We start from the raw sequence: 24,679 nt of genomic DNA, 5'->3' as shown, positions 1-24,679 counted from the left end.
TGACATGCTAACCACTGGACTACTGGGCCGCCGAATGTTCTGCCTTTCCGGAGCAAATTGCACAGATCACTGGAGCAGTTCTAGATTGATACAGTGGAGAACTCCTTTGACTGATTCAACGCATCAATCGTGCTGTTGCCAGGTTTGATCACAAGCTGACACACACAAAAAAAAAAGTCTCAACAAGCCATGCGCGAAAACACACAGGAAGTCAGACAGTTGGTTTGAAGTCGCCACTTAAGGGTAATTTTGGCCATTGGTACACATTTGAAAGATTGTCCCACAAAACCACTTCAACCTAGCAACATGGAATTTGGTAGGCATTTCTATCATGGGTGGACCCACAAAAAAGGTCCAAAAAGCCATACCTGGAAAGACAAATAAAATCTGCCTTTTTAGTCATATTGGCCATCACAATAAATGTGAAAATTCAGCACTCAAAGAGAGTTTAACTGAGCCACCTGAAATTTACTCGCCACATCTATTATAAGTAGACCCACAAAAACTAAAAAGACACAGGAAGCATCGAATACCAACATTCAGCCAATTTACTTAGCTGCATGAAACCTGGTAGACACGTCGATTATAAGTAGAACCACAAAATAATCTCAAGTAGCCATACCCAGAAAGACGAGAAGTTTGCGATTTTGGTTTGGGTATTAGCCATTAAACTGAATTTGAAAACCCAGCCCGTGACTTAGCTGCATGACATTTTCTACACATGTCCATAATGAGTACGGTAGACCTGCAAAACCTCTCAAAAAATCATGCCTAAAAAGACACAGGAAGCCGTGAATTTTGGTTTGAAGCTTCCGTTTTGGTCTCATTTTGGCCATGAAAGCAAAATAAAAAATTTGGCCCTCAAAGCCACTTTAACTTTGCAACATGGAATTTGGTAGGCAGATCTTTTAGGCGTAAACCCACCAAAAATCCTGAAGAAGTTAAATGAAGTCTGTAATTTTTGGAGCATAGCATACCAACAATTTGATGTCATACCATAAAGCAGGCAACTATAATTTAGCTGATGGCTCCAAAGCCTAAAATTCTAAATATGTCATGTATCGTGGTGCTGTGCAGTGACTGAGTGTCTGGAAGTAAAACAGCAATTATCAAGCCAAAGTGCGAGAGCATGATGTGCTAAAAGAGCCAAATAATTGGATGTGGAGTATGAAACGTTTAGGGAGAACGCACCTTGTGAAGAAAGTTTATTTGTCGCTAACCTTTGATTAGCGCCAGGAGGTTCGGGCAAAAGGAGCTAATTATTGTCAAGATCAAGCGTTTAGCCGTCTCATTATCCGCTTGTCATTTCGCCTCGTGTCCCCGTGCTGGATATGCTCTCCTCGCCTTCGGGAACACCAACAAGTCTGTTAGTGGGCGTCAATTAGACCCCATCGCCATCATCACCGCTGCCGTAACGGCGATAACAACGCGTCTAATTAGAGCACCGAAAGTTGCACCACGCTCGACTTTTAGTAAAGATCAGTCAGTCACACGCCAGCCTGGTGATTAAAGAAAGGTCAACATTCGGTTGTGTTCCTTGTGCTTCCTTGTGTTCTTACATTTTTCGTTTGTCAATAATAATGATGATGATAATAATAATAATAATAATCCATTTTTTAATCCTATCCTCACAAGTGTCGCGGGCAATACTATTATTACTACTATTGAGCTTTTTCCCCTAAAAATATTAGTTTTTCCTCATGAAAATCTAAAAGAAAACACACTCACGGCCAAAAAGACATTTTTCTAAATAAATAAATAAATAAATAAATAAGGGGTGAAAAAAAAGCATCACTCCTTTGTCCAGTCCATCAAAAAGAGGCCCCGTCTCCCACTCCCCCTTCGGCTGTGTGAATATTTGATGGGCAGCGATATGACGCCTCACCTGCAGCTGTGTGAAGAAGAAGAAGAAGAAGAAGAAAAAAAGACTTATTATTCTTTGATTTGAGCTGGCTCACTCTGCCACTTTCCCACTGTGAATTATTAACCGGGCCGTACTGAGACGTGCAAGGCGGCGACGTTCGATACGTGATGTTTCCTCAACCTGACACTTCAAAGCCCGTTGACTTCATGGAAAATATTGCGGCCAGCTAACGTGCGTTGCACAATGGGCTGGGCTAATTTATGTCGTCGTAAGGAGAAGACAAGATTGTTATGGCCGCCACTGCAACGTATTACATGGTAGATAGAGTGGAAAAACTATTTTAGATGAATGAGGTATACCCGTTAGCCAACCGACCAAGGGACTGCCCAACTAACTAACTAGCTATCTATCTATCTATCTAGCTAACTAACAAACAAGACTGACCGCCTGAGTGACCAACAGACCTACCGACATTTCAGCCAATCAACGAGCCAACCCATCAGCCAAGAAACAAAATGAGCGAACCAATTGCCTGGCTGATTAATTTACTGACAAGCCAAACTGCCAATTTAATATAGACAGACTGACCAACCGATGTACCGATGGACTGACTAAGAAACTGATCACCGAACCAAGCTACAAACCAACGAAAATACTGACAACTAAAGAGCTAAGTGCCGGCCGAATGACTGATAGACTGGCCAGCTAACTGACCGATCAATTTTGGGATAAACTTGGCAGCTGACTGATTTACTCCTCAACTAACGGACCAATGAATGACGAAGCGGCCGCCTGACAGATTGACTGATTGATTAACCACACAACTTCATGACCAAAAAATAAATAAATAAAAAATAGACTTACCAACAAATGAAATGAATGGCTGACCGACGAAGTGACTGGTCCCTGATTAATTGAACATAAGAGCTATGCGTGTTCGATACCACTTTTTACAGACCAATACCAATACAAATATTCACGCTTTGATGATGTTCCGATACCAAGTAGCATAACTTCCAATACTTTAGCGATAAAAATATTTTAAAAATAATTTAATGCAAAAATAATACACCGTGAACATTACCATTCTTTCTGAGGAGGACTTACTCAATGTCAGATTTTTTTGCCTTAAGTGGCTGTTATCGGCAACCTCTACTAGTACCTGATACCTTAAAATTAGACTGGTATCGGCTCAATACCAATTTGTATCAGTACTCGCCAATCCCTAATAAGGGAAAAGCTTATTATTTAATCTTCAAACACCTGCAACTTTACTGGTTTTTATTTTTTCACTTCTTCCTGTCGCCCCCTCCACCCACACCCACTCCCTCTATGTAACAAGTTTGGCGCGGCCGACCTTCTGGCCCAGGCGAACATTTGCTTTAAATCAGTCCATAACGCAGCGTCTTTCAGCAAAAGCGGTAATTATTTTGCTCTTTGCGCCGAGGCCTCAGCCAGATGGGGAAAACGACATTAATGTGGCACAAAAGACAAGCGAGAGGGGGAGGCGTCATGGACAAAAGGTCAGCGTCTCTTTGTGCTGGGAGGGCATGGCGCGATCGCCCTCGCGTACCGTTTACTGCTATCGGCCCAGTGACGTCGGCTACAACACCGGCATGAGCACTAAATACCTTGCCTTTACCGCAACCGGCTTTGTTTGTCACTTGGCTTCCCTCCTTGCTCGGTGACAACATTCAACGCACACGAAAACGTTTGTACAAGTAGCGTAAAATTGTGTAGCTACCAATATTGAAGTCCAAGCAGTGGAAAGGCAGACGAGACAATTATTGTCAAATTTGATACAGCACAGATGAAATTTCTTCCATCCATCCATCCATTTTCTGATCCGCTTATCCTCACACGGGTTGCGGGCGTGCTGGAGCCTCTCCCAGCTGTCTTTGGGCAGTAGGCGAGGGACACCCTGAACTGCTTGCTAGCCAATCGCAGGACACACAGAAACAAACAACCATCTGTGCTCACACTCTCACCTAGGGACAATTCAGAGTGTTCAAACAGCCTGACATGGATGTTTTTGGAATGTGGGAGGAAACCGGAGTACCCGGAGAAAACCCACGCAGGCACGGAAAGAACATGTAAACCACACAAGAAGACCAGAGATGGGATCGAACCCACGACCTCTGCACTGTGACACTGGCGTGCTAACCATTTGCTCATCGTGCCCTCATATATGCACATAGGCAGTATATATTATTGATTTTTAAGGCAACATTTTTTCAGTGCCTGGGAATTTAACACTCCAATTAAGTAACAAAAAAAATCCTTTTCATTTAACCCTTTCAGGGACAGCAATTGCTATAGTGGACAGCTTACCATGTTATCAGGTTACAGCAGGGGTGTCAAACTCATTTTTGTTGCGGGCCACATTGTAGTTAGCATTTCCATTTTAGGGCCGTTATGACTGAAATCATCCAAAAAAGTCAAGAATAACTGTTGATTCAACTCTTGTTTCAGTTACTATCATGGGGGGTTTGGTAACAAGAAAATGCTTAGAATACCTCTCTTATCTCATATGAGAATTTTAAGCATCACGGAAGTTGACATGTTTGATCTGCTTTCGCGGGCCACGTAAAATGATGTGATGGGCCAGATTTGGCCCCCGGGCCTTGACTGTGACACATGTGGGTTACAGGGTGCATGAAAGGGGTAATATACAGTTGTCTTGTCCACGTTCTAATTTTGGGATAGCATCAATATATGTACTGTAAGTTAGTGCAGAGGTGGGAAATTCATTTTGCAAGGGGCACACATGAACGCTTGGAACCCTTGACAAGGGCCGAGCCAACATGCTCACATCAACTTTGTCCATAGTATTTTGAAAAAGTATCTGGTGTGGTGCTAAAACTACAAAACATGAACACGGACTGAATTAAACTCACTGGTCTGCTGTTGTGAAAGCGCTATATAAATCAGCATGTATTGTATTGTATTGTATTGGTCAAATCACCCGCCACTTACGCAATTGGCTGCTGTACCTAATGAAACGGCCTTGGGGGTGTTGTGGCCCATCAAAGCTGCTTGTGTCTCCAAAGAATGACATCACATCTTTAACACCGCCACTCGCCCGGCCCTCCAGTCACGTTTGCACGCTGGCAATTAGATTGGGATGTTTTGTAGCCGCTCCTCGTCACCCCCCTCCGGCTAACGGGAGGACACTGATGAAAACTAATGCTCTAATTTGGTTGCCATATTGCCACCTGACTATTAGATTTTTGCCCTTTGTCCCGCTCGCCAGCCACTGTGCTGCTTGGCTAACGCAATTAGCCGCCACCGCTGTGTTATTGCTTCATGTTCGCACCCAGAGGACACTTTTCATAATAAGATGAGGAAGAGGAGGAGGAGGAGGGGTAGAAGGTGGCGGGGGGGGGGGGGGGGGGTGCTCAGGGCGTGGTTCGATTTCAGTGGCACAAACATGTTCGATTCCGGCGACCCTCAAAATCGCCATTTTTTTCCCCCTGAAGCAGAAGTAGTGTGTTGAGCACAAGGCAAACACTCACAAGTAGTCCTTGGACATCACTGCAAAAGTCACACACAAAAAAAATAAACTTTTATTGAAATGAATTCTGTGGAATTTAAAGTGAACACTATTACCTTCATTAAAGCAAAATGATTCATGCTTGTTGAAAAGTTTCTTCGATCTAGCAATCACCTGTGCTCTTGAAGAGATGATTTTCATGGTGAATTGTGAATGGTAAATGAGTTTAGGATGATGGAGAGTGTGTTCTTTCCATTTCAGTCAAGCGGGGAGGAGACACTTTCATTGGCCAGGAAGCAAGTCGGCTGTGTTCACTCCCACAACAGCGCAAATGCCCCTTTCTTCGAAACGTAAATATATAAAAAAAAAAAATGCAGCCATGCGAAAAGTTTGATGAGACTTTAGTTAGATGAGAGAGATTCTTGCCCAAAAATTGGACCACATGTGTTTGATGGATAGACAGTTTTACCTGATATGCGGGTGGACGAACAGTTAGCATTGGATAGTATTATTTTAGAGCATGCTTTTCAATTGCTGTTATTTAATGATTTTTTAAAATTTTAGCTCCATTACAATTTATTCTCTGTATTTATACTTGTAGTTGAATACCAGTAGAGTGTATTTATTTTTCCTCCATTTTTTTTGTCTGAATGTTGGCTCATATTGAGCTCTCATCCAAGTATGAAGCCCTCACATCTTTCTACACTTTTTTATTGTATACAATTTTTTTCTGATTTTTATTATTAGCAGTCAATACATCTCGAGTAGAAAGTGCAACCCGCCAGATGAGGTCAGCGCACACCGTGCAGCAATCGTTACAAATGGCATCCAGACTGTGTAAACTTTTGTGTTCTTCTCTGCCCGGATGAACACAAAACATCAATAAAGCGCAACAAAAGCTACTTTTTGCTTAAATCTTCCCTTTGTTGCTCCTGAGGGGCTGCAATATCAACACCAGCCTGTGCCAATAACCCCCCCCAACACACACACACACACACACACATCTTGTGTGCGCCTTCGGGCAGGTCTCTGTTCAATACAGGATGAATACTTGATGCCGTTGTGCATTATTCAAGCATCATGATAATGTCAGTTAAGATTACTTTTTAAAAAAATCATGTCGTTTAGAGGACACGCCCTCCCTCTCCATCGAAATACACCCACAAATTACCGGATGAGGAAAACTTAGGCTCCACTTCAACAAAAGGAAGCCTGAGAAATAAAGTAGGCTGCTTACAAATAAAGCCAATAGACTTAACGTTCCATTTGTGGCATGATTAAATGTCAAAACTTATTCAAGCCTGACTTGTTTTTGAAATTGGAGCTTAACAGAAGCACAAACATATTTAACCAGGATGATTTTGAACTAAGTGACTTTTATAAAACAACATTCTTGTGATGTGGCAGTTATGATCCACTTTTGTCAAGTCTGCAGAGCAACAAGGAAACAGGAAAATTTGAAATTTGACCGCAAATCAGTAATTTTCTTACTCTGTCCTTATGATTTACTAAATCTACCAAAATTGTGACGTTTAAATTGAAAAATGGTTAAAAATGAAATTAGATTACGAAGGTGTTATTGGGCAGTTATAAGTCAGACCTATGAAATCTGCAATCGATGTCTGTCAGAATGTTTGCATGATACTACCTTCCCCTTAGTGGCCATTGTATGCATCCAAGGAGCAGGACAATGCCCGGTGAATTGAAGTAAAAAGTATAACAAACACAGCCTAATTTATTACATTCTATGGAATTATACCATTACCGTTTTATAAATATAAAAATCCAGTCCTACAAAATGCTATTTTCCACATAAAAAAAAAATTAAGCACAATATCACGTTTCCTGCACATACCGTACATTCAATCCCGTGTGATTTTGCACAGTCAGTCTTTAGCTTGTATGCACACGAGATCTTCATAGTCACGTCCTGTTGTGTACAAACTGACAGTGACGATGATGAAGACGGCGACGATGAGGCCTTTACGGCCACATGAGTACCAAAATAAAGATGTTAGCCCGGCCGGGCCTAATGTGTCGCATCCGTCAAAACGTGGCTAATGGTCATATTTCATGAGTGTCCATCCTCAGCCAAGAAGAAGAAAATAAAACACACAAATACTGGAGTACCATGACCTAATTTATTTATGGACACGTGGAGATTAATGATGGAAAAAGACAGTTAAAATGCAAAACACGCTTGAAGCAAACTTACGCAATGACTGTCTTGTCTTATATGTTGTCCATGACATATAATAAGCAATTAAAAAGAGACACAACATGATTATGATGTATTTTCGTGCTTCATTTTCTTTCATTTTGGCCAATTTTTACACACTCGTGATCACGGTATCCACATTTATCCCGTAATCCTTCCATGATTCATTTCTGCAAAGATGGCATGTGAATGCTGAAAAGACGACATGTTAAATGCAAGACTGAGTAAAACGATAATTGAAAAATATCTCCATGAATTTAACCCTTCCATGCACCCTGTAATGTGATAACACAATAAACTGTCCACTGTAGTAACTGCTGTACCTGAAAGGGTAAAGGATTTGGTGTATGGAAAATGTGGGAATTTGGAGAATTCAAGTTAGAATGATTTGAAAAATGTGGAAGCAGGAGGCCAGATAGTAAAATATGCGCATTCATTTGGGAAGCTTGACAGAGAATATGCAATCCTGAAAAATGGGGGGAATTTGGGAAATGTGATTGTTCAGTTCCCAAAATGTTGTCAACAAGCAGTGTGTTTTCAAATCTAAATTGCTTGAATCTGTTGGGAAATGCCGAATGAGGAGGTGTAAAAAAAGTCAGCATTAATTGGGAAATTGGAATAATTGGAAAACGGGGAATACTGAAAAATCTGTGAATATGTGGAATGCGGTATTGGAAAATAAAGTTTCTATGGTGGCATGAAAGAAGTGAATGCTTTCATGCAGCAGTGCTGTGGAAAGCAGGAGGTCAGTCGGTAAAATGTCTACATTCATTTGGGAGTGTCGGTAATGTTGAATCTAAAACATTTTGGGGGGAAGTGAACACAGTTTCCAGGATGTTGTGATTGACTTCAACATATTGAGGTCGGAAGGGCTTGTTATTTTTTTGCATTTGAATGGTATGAATCGCATGTCATATATGGAAGGATGAAAAATGCGGGTGCCAGAATGAAATAAAAGACTTGACATAATAAAAGAAATGCTGTAAAAACATAAACAAAATGCTCATTTTCACATAATGACACAACACCGCAAGCTCTGCTCTGATTTTGCCTCATAAAATATACGTTACGCTTTTTGCATAAAAATACAGTATGTAATTTAAAAAAAAAAAAGAAAAAAAGAAAAAAAGAGGTAACCCTGCAAAATGATTGACAGGATGACGTCAGGCTGCCTTTAAAGACGAGCCGAGATGTGTTGGATGGAAATGAGGATGAATTTCCATCTCTGGAAATACATACGCTCCACATCATAAATGCACATTCATATGGAAATCCTGTGTTATTTGCATTCCAGATGAATGCTGAACTGCGCGCACGCACGCACACACACACGGCAAGTAATTTGCAACGAAAGCCGTCTTGGGAAGTGGGCGTGGGGGGCTGCTCTCGAGTGTCGTTAATAAGCTTGGAAATCTCGACGGGTTTGCGACGCGTGACCTTGCATCTTCTAGCACCCACTCATTACAAAAAAAAAAACTGCATTGTATTACTGTATATTGTCATAAGTGTTTTTGTTTTCCAATGTAAAAATGAAACTGCATATTCCATTGATATGTATTTTATTTGAGTAATATTTCTCTTAGTTTTTTAATTTCATTTTTTTTATATTTTGAAAAAAAATAAACCTTGCTTCAAGTATTTCTGGTGTTGATATTGATTAATGTATCTTAGTTTATAAATGTTTTTTAAATGCATCAAATGTTTAATTTTAAAAAAGGTGCTTCACTTCTTTAATTTTTAATCTCTTCATGTATTTTGAAATGAGGAAACAAAATGTTTCCTCATTTCAAAATCTTTAAGTTTCAATATTTTTCCCAACTTATTTTCTCAATTTATTCATAAAAAATAAATCTTGATCCTGCAAAAAACATTTTGGTTTTGTTTTCATCATTAATTCTCTCAATGAAATCATGATCTAAAAATATATTTTTTAATGTATGTACAAGTCATTCTTGTCAATTATGTTACTTTAAGGAATAAAACTAATTGAATTTTTTAAATCAATGCAGTTAATTTACTGCCACGTTTTTAATTTTGTTTCATAATTTTTTTTGCATTTAATTATTTTATGGAAAGGAAAAACCCTGCTGTATATATATTTTTATTTTTTAAATCAAATCATTTCATTGAAATTCATTAAACGTTGCCCTTTTTCCAGATTCGTTTAACTGGCCCCACCCACCTCATTTGCATATGCCAGAACCATCCAAAACGTGCAGATGTGACGTTCAGAAACCTGTTGACAAAGAAATAAAGCGTCAAATTTAAAGCGTCGGTTGGGGTGCAGGGTTAACCAGTTGCCGGGCAGCACCGGCACACTTATTACAATTGTTATTTTCTGTATGAGAAAATAGATAATGGGGTCTAAAAGTAGCCCACATTTGGTGCTTAATCGCTTCCTTTAAGACGAGCAGCTCTAGTGGGAGGACGTTTTCCGCAGCCGAGAACAAAAAAGCCATCCATGAGGAGCCATCGGGGACCTTTCCCACAATGCACTCTGGTGGGGGGTGTGGGAGTTGTGGGAAGATGTTTGCAGCCTTCTCTGGTCATCTGCTGGTGGCGAGGGTCAAGGCGTTCCTTTATTTATTTATTTATTTATTTTGAGAGTGCTTTTCTGAGCGGGAATTGAAATGAGCTTCTTCCCACGGGATGGTACTGACAATGGGAATAAATATGGGAGTGAGGGCTTGCAAGTGGGGGCGCTCCAATTATTTCTTGGTGGGAAAACACTTGAGGAAAGACAAGATGAAAGGAGATCAAAACACTGTTTTTTTTTTAATGGAGCGTAATCATCAACACGGAACTCGCAGAGGACAACAGAAGTGTTGCGTAGAGAGCACTCATCACACACAACGGCGCCGACTATTCTTGCAGCTTTTGTTCTAATCAAATCTCCTTCGATAAGATGCTAACTGGATTTTTTTATTGTAGTTTGTCATGCATACATTTATTCATTCATTCATTCATCTTCCGAGCCGCTTGATCCTCACTAGGGTCGCGGGGGGTGCTGGAGTCTATCCCAGCTGCCTTCGGGCAGTAGGCGGGGGACACCCTGAATCGGTCGCCAGCGCACTGTGAAGCCGATGTGCTAACCACTGGACTACCGGGCCGCCCATTTATTCAATATTATATTATACCCAAATGCTTTAAGTCGGGGGCTGTACGCAGAGTACAGTCGCTTCTCATATTTAGCCTTTAGCTGCAAGCGTACAGGAACTTTTTACGGCATACTGTGACTTCACATGAGCCTACAGTACACTCTCTTTTTCTGTTTCTCTTTTGCGCTCTATGATATAATCATACGACTCCTTTTAACTCACATTTTAAAAACGATTAGACGAACCCCCCCCCCCCCCCCGCCTCATGAAGACACGTCAAGTAAGCTGTAAATGCATAACGTAACACGCTGCTAATGCAAAGGCAAACTTCAAAATAAAATCTTGACCAATAATACATTGACACTATTGCCTTGTGTACTTTGAAGTCGCCCCGCATGGTGTTGTGAGGTTAGCTTGATTTGTCTTATCAACATTTCGGCTTGCCTTATGACTATTTTTATTGCCATTACATTATTTCTGTCAACATCAACACATTCTCATCCCGAAATCACATTGACTTGAATTGAATTAAGTACGCTAAGAAAACACTAATTACGCCGTCATTATATGATATGGAACACGTCTCTGTCTTTTCAAGCATGTGCAGGCTGTATTCTTTAATTTTTTTTGCGATATCGTAAAAGACGGCAATCTTTGCAGAGTCTTCTAGATACAAAACATCGTTCCTATGAAAATCAAGCAAAATTTCTGAAAATTAGACAATATTAGCAGTATGGTTGGTCGTCAATTTCTGATTCAGGCGCCCCAAATTACCTAGAAACCATAAACCTTTGTTCACTCGATGTTTCAATTGTTAAATTGCCTTTTCTTTGTAGTCCTAGCTCACCGGTAAACATTTTCAAATAAATAGCTGAACGTAATGGCAGGCATGCGACAGAGTTGGCTGGAAGAACTATTCCTTCATCTGAGAAGTTGAAGTCTCAACTTCGGAAATTTCCACCTTGACAAGCAGAAGCTCAGAGCTGTTGAATATACCAATGACAATGCATAGAGTCCATTCCTACACACAGCACTGTTGATTATTCTCGCCGCTTTTCAGTGCATTTATTGCTTCTTTATTCAGTTAGTACGGTTGCCGTTTATATGTTATGCCCTTATATATAAAATATTCATGTCTGCATAGAATATTCCTGATGATTATTGTTGTGGTGCACACTCACTTCTGTATATCAAGTATCCATATACTCAAAGTTAGTAGTACTGTACCTGTGCTAGTGTTTAGTTCATCGTCAATGGCATTTATGGGGTTGGGCTATTGATTGCAAAATAGAACGCTGCTGATTATTCTTGCTGCCGTTCGCTTTTGCTTCCATGCGTATATTCTCTTTACTCAGTTAGCATGGCTATTTATTTGATTGCCAACTGCTTAGCTAGCGAATATTAATTCCTACATCCCGCAGAATGCTGCTGTCCATTGTTGCTGCAGTCCACACTCACTCCCCGTGTATAAAGTTGCCGTTGATGCAAAATTTGTATTTTCGGTGCTAATGTAATTCTTGACTGCATTTATAGGGTTAGATTATTCATGGCTGCATACGCTGCTGACTATTCTCGCCGCTGCACATATTCCCTCCTGCTCCACATAGCATCTGTTTACAGTACTAAAGCTAACTTCCTGTTTCTTCACATCTTCAAGCCAACAAAAGGACAAAAACACCTGAGTGCCACTTGTGGCATCCCACAATGCCTTTCTTCCTCGTTCTGTCACCCAATTAGTGAAGCCTCCCAGGAAGCAATGCAGCATTTGTCTCCATTAGCAATGCAGGTTATTGCCGGGGGGTCAGAGTGGGAGGGGTATGGGGGGGTTCTTAAAAAACATTTCGGATGCCATCAGGAGGCAAGTGAGGGCGGCGTGTGTCGACCCACCAGCAAGGGAATCCTGGGCGGTGAGAATCCCCCTCGCCTTGCCGCTGACTTCAGCAAACAATAAATCACCGGCATCGCCATCGATTAGCATGCCGCTTAGGATCGTGCTCCGACCACCGATAACTTAGTGCGGCAGCGCTTATGCCATTAGCCAGATGCTCCGCTGAGGCAAAGTTGCTTAAAAGTGCGACAAGGTTTGGTTCGCTAAAGCAGAAGGATGCACCCCGCCTTCACAGGAAGTTCACAGCCTGGAAGTTGCAATTGACTGCAGTTTTCCATTGAGACTTCATCCAGCTGGAGATATAGAAAAAACTATTTATTTATCGTTAGGTAATCAAGTCCAACTCTTAATAGCACCACGTTCGGGTCGCAATTATAGAAACCATCGATGCTACGTGTACAAAAACATCATTTGGAGCTGCTCATAATCAATAGTTCTCTATTAGCGTGATAAAACATTTAGAGCAAATACATCATACACGCCACAGATGCTGGTTATTAAATGTATTCATGTGTGCGGATCGCTAAGAACGATCTAAAGCTCACTGGTAAGATACTGTAAGGTTAGATTTAAGGAATAGGGTTTCAAAATAGGCTCATTCTCAATTAGGGTTTTAAACCTGGCTTTGGGGTTTAAAGTAAGGCTTCAAATCAGCGTTCCAAACAATGATTAGATGTGGGTATTTAAATTAGGGATTCCACAGAGCTTGGTGGTTTAATGTCGAGTTTCAAACCAAAAGTAAGGTTTCCAATAACCAGCAGTTACTACAATTGACAGCTTATGTGATCAGGTTATATGAAAGGATTAACATCAAACAACAATCGAGTGCAATAAAATAAGAAAGATGATTTTGTCAGCTGTACATTGAACACAGGGGGCCCGAGTCAAGAGCCCTGGGGAACTCCAAATTAGAACAAGTGCTTTGTACTTGTTAAAAAGTGAAGCGGAGGCATGTAATCATTTGCATCTGACAGAAGAAGAAAGTTTTTCTCCACAAACTGCATGTTGTGTTTTTCAGCTTCTCGTTGTCTACCTCCGAGGAGAACATTACGGTTTACGGCGTCTCCACTTTGAAGCGGAGAATGTTACAAATGAGGAATGATTAAATAACTTGTTTTAGCAGCTTCATGCATATTTTCAAGACACAATTAAGATTTCAAATTTGGATTGAGATTTGAAACTAGAGTTAGGATTTGAAATTCAAGATAGGTTAGGTTTTAAATTAAAATATTTGGTTGAGGGTTTGAAATGAGGGCTTCAAACCTGATTAATAGTTTAAAAGAAGGGTGTACTGACTTTTAAATCGCGATTTCCAAACGGGGTTAGGATTTTAGGGTATGGTTCCAAGACAGGGTAGGGTTTCAAATTAGGGCCCAGAGACAATTGTCTTTGATTTGTTTTGTCTTCTTTTGGCATTTAGAATGCCCTTGACTGACACCTGACTGGACAGAAGCGGTCGAAAGCTCTACTGGGTATTTTCAAATGTCTTTTTTGGTGGTTGACGCAAAAGTTGTAACTTCTCAGGCATCCTTCCTTCGCTTCCTTTTTTTCCATCCTTCCTTCCCTTGCCTCCTCAGCCACGCCGCCCTTCCTATCTATGTTGCCAGCCGCGTCACCCCGCACCTGTAATGGAGGAATTAGTCGGCCCTGAAATGAACTTCTTGTCTCCGCTCTGCCTGCACATGGAAAAAAAAATATATCAACCGACGCTCTGCGGAGGAGGCGGAGGCTCCAAATCTGTTTTTACTCTTCACTTCCTCCTCTTCCTCTTCAGATTATTCTTGACTGTCGGCGTCCTGTCATTTATTCCTGCAAAGACAACATCTGGATGAGGAAAATAAACTTTTGAAAACTTCTTTTTTTCCCCCACAGATGTCTGAGGGTGATAGCGCAAAACATTCAAGTAGTTCTATTGCCTGGATCATTTCATAATGACACTCTTAGGCAACTTAATTTTGGGGGGATGGGAGTGGGGGGTGAACATTCAGCCAGCAAAGGCTGTTTCACTTAGCAACATGACATTTGGGCAGTGTGTATCACAAGTAGACCCACAAAAAAAGCCATGCCCAAAAATGGCAGTCAGGCAGCCATTTAGGCCCAAGGACATTTTAGGAACGATTTTGGTCATTCACACGAATTTGAAAATTCAGCTTTCAAAGCCAGTTTAATTTAACAACCTGAATGATGGTGGGTACGTCTATCATGAGTAGACCTGCAAGAAAATCTTAGGAAGCCATCCCTAAAAAGATAAAGTCGACCATTTTGATCATAAAGATCCATTCTAGGTACATATTAGTCATTCATGAGATTTTAAAATTTCAATCCCTGTAGTCAGTATGACTGAGCAACATGAAATTTGGTAGGAATGTCCATCACAAGACCCACAAAATAGTCTTAATAAATAGCACCCAAAAAGACACAATTAGTCAGCTAGTTACAATTATATTGTTACAAAGGTGCCCTTTCATTGTAATTTTTGCAAATCACACAAATTCAAAAATGTTGTTCTCAAATTTAGTAACATGAAATTTGGTAGGTATGCTCATCATGAGTAGACCCACAAAAAACCCTCAAGAAGCCATGCGTGAAAAGATACATGAAGTTGGCTCTTCACATTTAATGCGGATATTTTGAAGATATTTTTTCTTTTGCATAAATTTGAAAATATTGTCCCCAATTCCAGTTTCAGCAACATGGAATTTGTTAGGCAAGTCTGTCGTACAATCACCAAAAATGTCTCATTCTGTAATATGTACAAGGTCAGGTCGTCATCAAACATAACCTAAAATCAAGTTTGAAAAATCCCTTTTGTTTTCAATATGCACAACTTCAAAAATAGGGTCAATTACCAAACTAGTAAAAGAGGTTTAATCCAGACTTGATCCAGATTTAAAAGTTAACATGAACAATCCCGTTTAACATCTCCCAGGAAATCTGCTTATCCTCTTGTAGATCCTGGAGAAATGACATATCGGGATGAAACGTGACCTCCTTTTGGCGGTTTACATTTCCCTCTTTTTCCACACTTTTAATATCATAGCTCACCACTATCTGAACGGAGGCCTGCGCTCTAATTGAGTTCATAATTCACTGAAATCCCATGTCTTGTTAATCCTATTTAACTCTCCACGCTTAATTGGTTGCACTCATTTGAAAACTGCACTAATCTGTTGAATTGTTTTTTTATGTCGAAACTTCAACATCACATCCAGCTTTTCACCGTGGTCCTTTAGAGTTAAAAAAAAATCCAAACAAGTTAGTATTTCAAATTAGGGTTTCAAGAGAGGGTGACAATTTCTAAGAAGGGTTTCAACCTTGTTTGTAGTTTGAAACCAAGGTTAGGGTTTTAAACTGGGATTTAAAATCAGGCTTCCAAATTCAAATTTCAACCCCTGTGCCAAGGCACCTCTTGCAAATTGAAATTGCATTTTTTTGCATTTGCGTCACACAGAATCGTCCATTGCAGCTCACCTGTCTATCTCTTTTATAAGGTGGCTTGTACAATGTCTTCTACCGGAAGGGGGTCGGGGGCGTTAAATCTGAGAAGAAGAAGAAGAAGGATGTTTGCTGATTGAGAGCTTTAAAGGCACAATGAAGGCGTAATTGAAAAGGCGGCTGGAGCCCCGGCAGCCTTTTGTCATATCTTTTTAATTAACTTTCCTTTTCTGCTGCGCGATCGCAGCTGGCGATATGGCCAAACGACGACGCTGACACACGCCACAGACGTTTTGTTCATTAAATTGCGCATCTCCAAGCATGCCGGGGCTAATTAAAATTCTGCCGGATGACGAAGAAGAAATGTCCACTCTGCTTTGAACATTGGACATGACCACACACACACACGCGCGAGAGAGAAGAACAACAAAGCACTCCAAGTAATTCAAACTGAATTACAAAAAAAAGCCTTGAGATACAAACGCGGGCCTCCACCTTGTCTGCTTGTTCATCTTCTGATACTTTTGTGCAAAAAGATGAAGTTACAAGTCACCATACCGGTATTTGGCCTTTTGTTTCATTCCGACAACATATAAACGTGTTTCGTATGATGTCTTGTTTTCTTGTGATTTGTTCCATGTCTTTTTCGTTAAGATTTTGTGTCCACCTGTTCTCGTCAGGTCCCACAGCCACCCCCGTGTTGTCCAGGTGTTCCTTGTTGTCAGTTTGTTTGTATTTATGCTGCATTCGAGTAAGGTGGGAAGTCAGACTTTTCAGACTTCCACCAAATAGTAACTGGGCACTCGAACGCACATTTGGAAAGGCTGTGTTGCAAAGTTGATTTAAATTGTTTTTAAAAAGTACACCGAGTTAATGGCAAAACAATTTCCAAGATTCTAAACATATATTTAGCTTTATTTATTCATTATATTATTTGGGTTGTTCAAAATCACGTAACAACGTCATTTGTAATGGTGGCCTTTGTATGATCTACTTTTGGGACTCAAGTTAGTTATTATTATTTTGTGGGGGATAAAACAGTTTTACACATAAATTAATTTGTCAAATTGCAATTTGAAACATAAATACAGGTTTCAAATTCAGGCCGAAATCAGGATTTCAAATGTGGATTTCAATTTTTGGGGCAGGGTTTCAAAGCACGGTTGTAAATTCAAGTTAGGCATTCGAATGACAGTACATGCAAGCGTTAAGGCCTTAAAGTACAGTTTAAAACCAGTGTTAAGGTTTCAAAGTAGGTTTATGGTATCAAACTGTGGTTTCATGTTTAGGGTAGGGTTTCAAACAAAGGTTAGGTTAGAGTTTGAAGTCAGGGGTTTAAACAAAGGTTTTGGTTTCAAATGAAGACTTTCTGCCAGCATTAGGGTTTCAAAGTAGGGTTTTAAGATGAGTGTTTTCAACTTGTACTAAATTGTAATCAAGGTTTCAAATTTAAGTTCAGGTTCCAGGTTTTAAATTGGAAATGCAGTTTTTCAATGTAAAGTATTCGCTAGTGGCTAACGCTAATAAAAACCATGAACTCTGCCTAGCAACCGGTGACATTGCTGCTTGATCATATTTTAGTTCATTGATCTTAATAAGACACCAGATGCCAAGTTGAGAATTTTTCAAGCTAAGTGCTCAGCGACTCGTTCTTTTGTCCTGGTCTGAAAAGGAGAGAGGCACTGGTGGAAATCGGGCCAAGGCTGGTCAGGAAAAAAAAAAATGGAAAGAGAAACTGAAAATGTGCTTGGAGGTTTTTTGTGCAGTGAGCAAGATTAGGGCGCCTATGAGTTCTGAAGGTTTTTTTTTTTTTGAACGTACCCTTTTCAGCAGACAAGAGTACAATCAGATCAGGAGGAAGTCTGTCTTTTTTTCACACTGGAGGGCTCTTCAGCTTCTCGGCGCCATCATAGAGGCTCTAGCTGCAAGCGGGAAGCGGTAGAAAACCAGTTTGGATCTATGAATGCGCATTGAAGACTAAGTGTGATTCGTTTGATTTAAGGTTTTGTCATCATGGTTCTAATATAAAAATACTGGTTAAAAATAGCCCTTTGATTAACTCATAGTAAAATTTTAGGGTTTTTTTTTTTCTTCAGAATTGAATCGAAGAACTCATTAAGAGTTTATTCACAAAATTCAGACCTGTCACACAGCGGCCTGTCACAAAGACTCTGAAACCGTAGCGATAGCTCGGTTCATGTTGGCCTCCAGGCATCAGCGGCTATGCTAGACAGATAGCGAGGACAGTGCTTTGTTTACGAAATGAAGTACGCCTAATTTTCCCAGTACTCTGCGGGACGCAATGGACAGCCTTGCAGCAGGTCTCAGCTCAACTTGAGTGCAGTCCGTACTGCCATTAGAAGCCCGCCTGCTAATTAACGCGGCGCTAACAGCGTCAGGAAAAGGCAGCGGTGGTCAACAACCCCTCAGTGTTCAGTCATTCAGGCAGAAAATTTCCCTTCAAAGAAAGTACTGATGTGGAGCATTGTTATCAGTGTCAGCCTGAAAATATGTATTTAGTGCAATTGAACATTTCAGGTTTTGTAGCTTCAACAGCAGTCATTTTTGCTTGGGGGGTGGGGGGGGGGGGACCAACTCATTACATTTACAGGAAATATAAAACACTTTTGGCTCCTAGTTCTCATTATCACCCGGCCCCAAAACCTGCCACCTTTTTAACTTAGCTTTTTTATATCCGTATTTTTGCATTGTCATGCAGGATGACCACTCGATGTCATGAAAAACAAAATGACCCAACGAGACATAGACAGATGTGAAAATTTTCGTCATTAGGGGTTTCTCAGACACGGTCAACAATTTATGTGATGCATTTACGTTAAATCAGGGGTGTCCAACTCACTTTAGTGGCTGGCCAATTTGGAGTTATGTCTTCCCTCGGAGGGCCGCTATGACAGTGAAACCACAAAATTATTACTTGTACACAACACATTAATATATGACTAGTTTTGAAATCAGTCATGTCAATTATAACGGTTTGTTCAATTATTGTTCAAGTGAGTGTAAACCGGGTAACAAAATTATTGCAAAATCTCAACGTTATTCATTACATGTGACAATACCGTACAGATTTTAGCATGTTGACACACATGATTTGCTTTTGCGGGTCACACAAAATGACATGGCGGGCCGGATCTGGCCCCCGGCCCTTGTGTTTGACACCGATGGGTTAAAAGTATTGCGCTGTGTTGCAGCTGCGGCGGTTCTGGAAGCGCAATATAAAAAAAGATTCCGATCGTACTGTATTCTATATGTAACTGCTGCCATTCTTGAACAGCATGGACAGACAATTCAAACAATATGGCAATATTCCCTTACAATACAGCACAGAACGAAAACATATTTTTCTATATTGACCTTAACTCTCACGTGCGAGTTCATTTTTGACCATTCGACCAGATATTGCTTTCGTCATACACTATATTCCTTCAACCATGACACCTGTATCCCAGGATACAAGCATTATTGGACACATGGAAGTAAATCCTATCAGATAACTGAATGATTAGACACCTCTTTCATAAGCACCGGTATTCTCAGACCACCGGAACAATCTTGTATGACTGCACAACAGTTTTAATGGGCACCTGCATACTAAAACGTATGTATCCCTTGACACCTGTGTGACTGCATAACTGTATCTCTGGACACGTATGCCAGTGTAAACCAAAATTGCAAACGGAACATGCTGTGCTCATCAATGACAGGGCAGGGGTAGCTTGTGTCCTGTAGCTGCTAAAGTGTCGGCGTGGAACTTTCTACCTTTCATGGTGGTTCAGGGTCGACAGCTTAAAGTGCACTTTGGCTCGCAGGTGGAGGCAAAAAAATAGATGTTATTGACACAAATTGCTGGTGAGTCTGCAACGTGTTCTTGAAATCTTTCATTTGAATGCAGCTGAACATCAGCGGCGGCTCTTTTGTGTCCGCGCCAACCTCGCACTGAACTTTGATAATGACTCATTGAAGGGAATTCAGTTGGCTTGTATTTGCTGTGAAAAGAGGAGCCACTTCATCTTCTAATTATTCATACACACACACACACGTACCCATGCACACACACTCGAGTGACGAGGCCTTTCACTGCTACTGCATTCACACAGTCTGTATTAAAAGAGATTCAAAACATGAGCAAAGAGCAAAGAAACTCTTTCTGATGTGATTCAGATAATAATAATAATTAATGCTGCACCAAATAACAAATGGGCTCTTGCACCTACATTTTCATTGCCAATCATTGGAATATTGGTCTAACTATCACATTATGATCAATCCTTCCTGTTGGAACTCATTTGGAAGAATTCCCTTGTGGCATTCCTGTGTTTGACCCCCCAAATGACTGCTTCCAATCAAAATGACAACTTCCTGTTCAATTTCGTGCATGAGTTCTTGATCGTTTTCATGCAGTAGTCGTGTTGATCTGTAGACTGCAGTGGTACATTTTGAAAATATTCAAAATGTTCTGAAAGGTTGACACCATGCTCCACTCATATTAGATGGCCGAGGCAAAAAATCTTAACTCTGTATTTTGGCCAATCTGTCGAGGTTACTTGCTTAAAATTGGGCCTCATTTCAAAATTTCCGAATCAGAGTGTGTCAAAGTTTGATCTCTGGATTTGCCCAAAATGGCAGTTTTATTAAAAAAAATGACAACCTTCTTTGAACATCGGTCTTTGAGACACGTTTGTATGTTGATTTTGCCATTTCCAAAATTGCCTGAATTGCTAAATTGAGCCAAAAGTGGCAGCTTCAAACCAAAACAGATAATTTCCTATTATATTTCCTGCATGAGTCCTTTAGACTCTTTCATGCATCCTCTGCACCCAACTTCATGCCCATCAGTGACACTGATGTCAGTGCTAATATTTTATGTGACTTTCTGAGTTGCCTAAAAGTGACTCTTAAGAATGCCGCTATTCTCAGGTTAGCAAAATTGTAAAAAAAAAAAAAAAAAAATTAGATAGGAAATAGGAGAACCAAGGTGCAACCAATTTTATTTATTTAACCCTTTCAGGGACAGCCATTACTAAAGTGGACAGCTTATCATGCTGTCAGGTTACAGGGTGCATGAAAGGTTTAACATCAAACAATAATCAAATGCAATAAAAAAAGAACATTTTGCCAGCGTTACATTGAACACAGGTGGCCCGAGTCAAGAGCCCTGGGGAACTCCAAACTATAACAAGTGCTTTGTGTTTGGTACTTGTTAAAAAGTGAAGAAGATGCATGTAATCATTTGCATCTGAAGAAGAATGTTTTTTCTTCACAAACTGCCTGCTGTGTTTTTCAGCTTTTCGTTGCCAACCCCCGAGGAGAAAATTGCGCTTTAACGGCGTCTCCACTTTGAAGCGAAGAATGCTACAAATGAGGACAACGTTGCACGCAAGGATTTCACCTCCAGGACGTTCATCTTCTTTGTGAAATGTGAAGAGCGAACACGCTCTGATTGTGTCAGTCAGATATCATGTAGCACAACAAAAGTAATCAACACTGCATGGCGAATCATGCTTTTATGATGAAAAAAAAAGTGAATATCCAACAGTCAAGTGTTAGACACCAATTTCACTCGTCCATCCATCCCTTTTCTGAACTGCTTATACGGTCAAGGAGCCTATGCCAGCTGTCTTCGGGCAGTAGGTGGGGAACACCCTGAACCGGTTGCCAGCCAATCGCATGGCACACTGAGACCAACAACCAATAACACCTAGGGACAATTTTGAGTGCCCAATCAGGATGCCATGCATGTTTTTGGAATGTGGGAGGAAACTAGAGTACGCCGAGAAAACCCACACAAGGCTGGGGAGAACATGCAAACTCCACATAGGGAGGCCGGTGCTGGAATCGAACTCGGTATCTCTGCACAGTGAGGTCGACGCGATAACCACTGGTTCTACGCGCCAACCACACCGCGCCGCCACCAACTTCACTTGTATCTCTGGAAAACGACATCATTGGACAAATATCACTGTGAACCTATACCATTGAACACCTGACTCAATGGAAACCTATAGTGTATCCTTAGAAATTGGAATCACTGGACACCTGTACTGTATATCATTAGACAGGTACACCTGGGAAGGAATTTTATGTCACTGGACACTGGTATTAGTGAAAAACTAAGCTGAACACCAATATAACTGCACTCTTGTTTCACTGTTCATATAAATCATTAGGCACCTTTGTCACTGGGGACTTTCATCAGTGGACACCTTTATGACTGTACATGTGTCATTGAACATGTATTACAGTACACCTGTATCTCCTTACACTTCTATCATTATGCATCTGTAATATTGCAGAAGTACACTTGAGTCAGAAAAAACCTGTACTGATGGACACCTGTATCATTGGGCAACTGTATCATGTGGACGTAATAAAAACGAGATTCTATGACATTTAAGCAAGTTTTGCATCCAATGACCACCCAATCAGAGAACTGTCACATCCCCATGATGAAATAATGCGTCATTCACCGATACAGTAACAGGCACTAATATGCTCCGCCTGTGTATCATCACTGAGCGTGATGCAGTTTAGCTCAAATCGAAAAAACTAAAAGCTCCATTAAAAAAAAAAAAAATACTTGGTTACATCGTGTCCTTTTAATGGTTGGTCCACTTTGTGTGCTAGCTGGGCTGGTGTGGAGGTTGATTTTAAGTCAACATTGTCACATTTTACATAAAAGGAGAGGATAAATAGCAGCCACCAAAGCTCCAGCGAGCTTTGTCACCATATTACCGGGCATTAATGAGCGAATGAGGAGCTTGGTGTACTCTCTATCCGCCTTTGCACATCACAGTGCGGGCACGGCGGGACGCCACGGGCGGCTGGTGGGATGCTTTACATATAGGAGGATGTTGACGCTCATTAGCCTCGCTGAAGTCTCAAAGTGGAGAGAAGATATGTCACCTGTATCCTAAAGTGTTTTACTCTTCTTGCAAATGTCACAATTTTACTCACTTTTAATTCACTTCCTGGTAGAGTGTAAATCTCAGCTCAACTAAACTTTACACGCTAAAAGCACTTTAAAAACAACCACAGCTGCCTCCGAAGTGCTGTACATAAATTAAAAATCAGACATGTAAAATGAAAGACAGTTACAACAACACATGAAAGACTAGAGGTGGGAAATCCATCCATTTTCTGATCCGCTTTATCCTCACAAGAGTCATCGGAGGGAGGGGTGGGTGCTGGAGACCATCCCAGCTGTCTTCGGTCAGCAGGCGGGGAACACCCTGAACCGGTTGCTAGCCAATCGCAGGGCACACATAGACGAAGAACCATTTGCGCTCACACTCACACCAAGGGACTATTTTGAGTGATCAATCAGCCTGCCATGCATGTTTTTGGAATGTGGGAGGAAACTGGAGTACGGGGAGTACATGCAAACTCCACACAGGAAGGTCGGAGCTGGGATCGAACCCGGTACCTCTGCACTGTGAGGTCGATGCGCTAACCACGGGGTCACAGGGCCACCCAGGCAAAACCAGGTCCAGAAAATAAAAACCTTGCCACAGTTTGGCGATAGAGGTGCTTCTACTCAAACAAGCTCCGATTGCCTCTGGTGTCGTGGGCAGAGACAATTTCAACATAAAAAAAATAAAAATAAAATAAAATAAAAAAAACGTTATCCATCCATCATCTACCGCTTATCCGGGGCCGGGTCGCGGGGGCAATAGCTTTAGCAGGGAAGCCCAGACTTCCCTCTCCCTAGCTACTTCTTCCAGCTCTCCCCGGGGGATCCCGAGTCGTTCCCAGGCAAGCTGGGTGACATCGTCTCTCCAGCGTGTCCTGGGTCTTCCTCGGGGTCTCCTCCCGGTGGGACATGACCGGAACACCTCACCGGGGAGGCGCTCAGGAGGCATCCGAATCAGATGCCCAAGCCACCTCATCTGGCTCCTCTCGATGTGGAGGAGAAGCGGCTCGACTCTGAGGCCCTCCCGGATGACTGAGCTTCTCACCTTATCTCTAAGGGAGAAAACTCATTTCAACTTTAAAAAATCTTAAAATGAACAGGGAGCATTTTGGACCAACTGGAGACGCAGGAGAAATCATTACCCGTAGATACCTGTCTCACTTGATGCCTCTATCATTTGACACCTGTTGCTTAGACACCTGTGTAACTTGTAATATGTCATTGGAAACATGACACGGGGCATTTGTGTCATCGGAAAGGCACACCCATCATATCTTATTGGACAGGCAAACCTATGTCAGAGGAAATCTGTATATTTGAATGTTAGTCACCAGACAGTGAATCAAAACAAACCTGTATCACTCGACACCTCTCTCATTGGACACAAATTTTACTGTAGGGCTGAATCCTACGATACCAGTGTCATGCTACTAAGTGCCATCCCAGTTTTGTCACCAGACACGTTTATACCTCTCAACATATATGAGTGTGGTATTCCACTTTACTTTGGTTTTTGATATTCTTCTTTTTTGCCGTCATAACATCCCACTCATTAGCTAGATGCTCAGATTTCAGAAATGGAACAGTTAGTCTGCATCTCTTATTTGCGTCGCAACACCTGCAGCTAACTCATTAGCCTGTCACGATTGCACAATCAAGTCGTAAACATTTTTAATGCAATCGTAACACATCATGGTCAGCTTTTGCTGTGAGCAAAACCAATTTCTTTCCATTAAAAAAAGTGTGAGAAAG

At 41.1% G+C, this 24,679-nt stretch overlaps 1 long non-coding RNA gene across 2 annotated transcripts in view; it reads right to left on the bottom strand.

Moving 5' to 3' along the window:
• LOC127607610 (uncharacterized) overlaps positions 1–21,225 on the bottom strand; it is a 95,676-nt gene extending 74,451 nt beyond the window's left edge. Inside the window, exon 1 of one of the 2 annotated variants that reach the window (XR_007964107.1) lies at positions 21,215–21,225. This is a non-coding gene — a long non-coding RNA (uncharacterized LOC127607610). Of the gene's footprint in view, positions 1–13,489; positions 13,501–21,214 lie in introns of those variants that run through there. The other variant, XR_007964114.1, reaches the window with a different exon arrangement.
• Positions 21,226–24,679: the final 3,454 nt, after the last annotated feature.

This window comes from Hippocampus zosterae, chromosome 1, assembly GCF_025434085.1.
Source record: "Hippocampus zosterae strain Florida chromosome 1, ASM2543408v3, whole genome shotgun sequence".
NCBI classification, from domain to species: Eukaryota; Metazoa; Chordata; class Actinopteri; order Syngnathiformes; family Syngnathidae; genus Hippocampus; species Hippocampus zosterae.
This window is presented reverse-complemented; position numbering and strand designations above follow the sequence as displayed.